The sequence below is a fragment of the Octodon degus genome, unplaced genomic scaffold (assembly GCF_000260255.1).
Source record: "Octodon degus isolate 3935 unplaced genomic scaffold, OctDeg1.0 scaffold00005, whole genome shotgun sequence".
Taxonomy (NCBI): domain Eukaryota; kingdom Metazoa; phylum Chordata; class Mammalia; order Rodentia; family Octodontidae; genus Octodon; species Octodon degus.
The window spans coordinates 21,318,171-21,322,125 of record NW_004524581.1 but is presented as its reverse complement, the minus strand read 5'-3'; the positions used below and the strand labels follow the sequence as shown (position 1 = coordinate 21,322,125).

General features: G+C 33.3%; 1 protein-coding gene across 3 annotated transcripts in view; it reads right to left on the bottom strand.

The window, feature by feature from the left end:
* Supt3h (SPT3 homolog, SAGA and STAGA complex component) overlaps positions 1-3,955 on the bottom strand; it is a 442,678-nt gene that overhangs the window by 425,654 nt on the left and 13,069 nt on the right. The gene's annotated exons all lie outside the window — the stretch shown is intronic.

Below are 3,955 nucleotides of genomic sequence, written 5' to 3'. Positions count from 1 at the left end.
AAAAAAAAAAAAAGATCAACAGGACACAAATAAGAAAAGCAAAGAAATGGAAATTTCTATCCCTACAAAAAGTTCTACCAGGCAGCATGCTGTAATGTAAGCAAATCTTTTTTTCCCCTCAAATTATGAACTCCTTCCCATAGAATTGCAAACATTTCCTCCTATACTTAAAATACATTTTATATACTTACCAATCAATATGTTGACCATAATTACTTTTTAAAAGATGGCTATACCTACCAGCACAGAGTTTACTAGTGCTTTAATACAATACTTTCTCTTTACACTAACTTTGTCAGGTACACAGATGCACAATCCCTTTTCTGAAAGGGGTACTCCAGAATTCAGAAGCACTCAAATGGCAGAAACCTGACTGTCTCTAATGTGACTGTCTCATATGCTCCATATCACCCTCAGAACATCTAGGAAAGCAGCCTGACATTCAACTGATATTATACTTGCAGGAAAGGTTTTATGAACAATTACATGAAGACGATATAAGAACTGCATGCACATTAATATGGACCCACTTTTGCCATCAAATTAGTTATGAACAGAAATTCTCTCTCTCCAGTGTATAAACAGCAACATAACTGCAAATAAGGAAGAAGGGACCTCAGAATTTTTACCTATTTTTTCCCCCATATCAAGATCCATGGAAGGATTTCCATCACACAATTACTGCAATGTTTTTTGTTTTTTGTTTTTTGTTTTTTTTTTTTTTTGGTTCCTCGAATGCCTTCAGGGCACTTTTGGCCAGCGGGAGAGTTGTGAGGTTCAAACTCCAGCAACCTGAGGCTGACAGCTTTGCGGAAGCAGCCACTTAAAGGACAGAGCTAGAGCCAGGCCCCCCCAATTACTGCAATGACCAGTGCCCTAAATTTCAATAACTCATTTCTAAAAGTAAGGAAGACATTTCTCTCTGGTAGTTATACCATTATTCTAAAATAAAAGGCCTAGTTTGGTTTTTTTTACAAGAGAATCACTAGTGATAAATACGAAGTCATAATTTTATCTTGCCATATTTGTAAAATACCTTTTAAACACATGTTTAATTGGAATTAGAAGCTTAAACATTCCCTACTTCTGAAAGAAAAAAAGTACAACCAAATTTTATGACAATAATTTCACGTTCTCAATGTGGTTTTACAAGTTTTCACCTAACTGGCATGAGAGCAAATGCCTGCAATTCCAGCACTCAAAAGGCTGAGGAAGGAGGATCACTTTGAGTTCAAGGCCTGGGTCCCTGAGCTACAAAGTGAGTTCAAAGCCAGCCTGAACTGCATAGCCACCCAATCTCCAAAGAAAAAATAGCACAACAGTTTTCACTTTCAGGAATGATTGTGATCAAGTTTACATTGTAATGTGAGAATCTTCATAATTATTATTAACTAGCATATATCTTAAAATATCCCCAAAAAAATGCATTTCACAATAAAATCTGTCTGAACACATAATTTAGTGTAATTTGAGTATCAGGAGTTAAAGTACTATTTAATGATAAAATATAAAAACATTTAAATATTCTCTAAAAACATGGTAATACTTATGCCCCACGTTATGAAATATCACAAATATAAAAATAAGGAATATATAACTACATAATCTTGATTAAAAGCTATTCTATCTCTTGGCTACTGATATGCCCTTGCCAAGTTATGATATGAAAATAACTTAATTTAATGTTTCTTATTTTTAAAAAAAGGTATTATCCCCATCCAAATACTAACCAAGGGTTAATTCAGGGTGTTATGGCCACAGACAAGATCTCACTACTAATAAGGAAGCAATTAACCGAACAATTATCTAGCTTTCATACAACTATTTCATTATAGTATATTACACATAAAACAGGTCAAGTTTATAAACTAAATTTTATCAAACTAAAGATGTTATTGACTGAAAGGTAGTTTACACCTTAAGTGTTAGGAGTATCAATTTGGGCATCAGACTACTTGACTGTAATCTAAGGTTGCCACTGATACAAGGTAATATTTAGTAAGTTACTCAATCTTTGTGCCTCAATTCCATCATATTTTCAACCTTGAAGATGAAATTACCATTTTGAAGAATTCTTAAGTATAAAAAATGCTTTTGGGAGTTTTTTAATGTGGTTACAGAATGACTAAGCTATTAAGCTGTTAAACCTGACATCATCAGCAGGTCTAAAAACCTGACCAAGCAAAAAATGAAAAGGCAAGAAATGGATAAATGGGTAAAATAAGGGGGACAGGAAACATTAAAATGCTTAAATTTGTTAAAAATACCTGCAGTGTAGACTAAAAAGATTTTAATTTACATCCTACTTAAGTCCAGCAGCTTAAAAATCTTCTGGACCCTTCCAACTAATACTATCCAAAGAGCCACAACAAAAACCATACAGCAAATATGTTCACTATGTGTTACAGGTGATAAGGTAAGGGGTAGCTGATGTCATTCCAACCTACTAGAAAACATATGACTACTAATCAATTTTAAACCTAGATTCATCTACTAAAGAGTGTTTTACCTGTGGTATGTATTATTCATATTAAAATATGGCAAACTCTATAAAGGCCCTAATAGGACAGACTGGCTGCCAGTTCCTTATTATATAGCAAATCATGTCCATCTCGATTGTGACTGCCAACTGGTAACTTTCAAGTGAAACCAATTCCTGCAAATGACACTATTTTTACTCATGTAGACAGCAGGGAACTCATTAATAGTGAATGCATGGGAAGAGAGCACAGCAGAGAGCTGGGAAATACCAATACACATAGGCTTACAAGAAGTGAACAGCAGCAGTAAAGACTCACAAAATGAAATTCCTACAGCACAAAATAAATTTGGCAGCTTCGATCTATACTTTCCCACTTGAAGAAAGCACATAAGCAACAATCAAATGTGTGATTCTATTTTCAGAGTGGAAAAATCTAAAAACCTTATCCCAACAGAAACAATGGCAAATTAAAAAGGATTTCCCTAATTTGGGCCCTATTTCCTTTTGTGTGAAGAAATTCATAAGGGGCACAAAATAACTTCAGACTCTAAATGATGAACGCTAACTATTAGGAGTGGCCTATGAGGTCTAAAATGGAAGGAAAATGTACATTTATTCCAGAGTTGTAGCCAACAATAACTTTTACATTCTGGACCCAGTTTAGGTACATTAGTTGGGAAGATGTTTGCAAAAGTTTTTAATAGGAAAGTGCTGAATTTACCTTTATTTCTTCAGTATTTTTTTCTTTTTTGAACATTAATTTACTTCTTAAAATTTTTATTAGTACATATTTGAAATACAAAAGTTTCCATTCCTTGTGTGGAATTGGTACAAGTATATAACGTATTTTCATCCCCTCTCCGTCCTCCATCTTGTGAACCCTATTTCTTCATTTTTATAAATGGCTTGAGGTTCTTCAAATGCTTTAAGAATCTCTAACTATAAGTGACAAAAGAAAATACCAGTTTTCTTCTTAGAGAAAACTATTTTTATGATCAGAAGTCAAAGATCCAATCTCTGAATGAAGGTATTTTTTAAATCTTTTAAATTTTCCCCAACATTCTGAAATGCAATGATTTCAAATACTATCAAAACAACAAACTACTTTAGGTTCACAGAATGAAGACATTTAAGAAAAGCTAAAAACTTCTCTGAGACTATTTCAACAATCTAAAAATATAATGTCTCAAAATTTCTAAATTTAAAACAGTGATAAACCATCCATGACAGATTCAGGCAAATAACAATTATAACAAATATATTTATACCATTACTCATTCTGCCTTTTATAAGAATGAGCTGGTATTCATTTGTCAAGCACAGTACACCACTATGACATTTTTATCCAATTCTGCCTCTTTTGCCCATAGCTCTTTAATGTCACCGGGAACATTTCACATCTACTGAGAAAATACACATTACTTTCAAGCTAAGTCTATAAATTCTACTTGTATTGCTTTTCTTCAACACAAA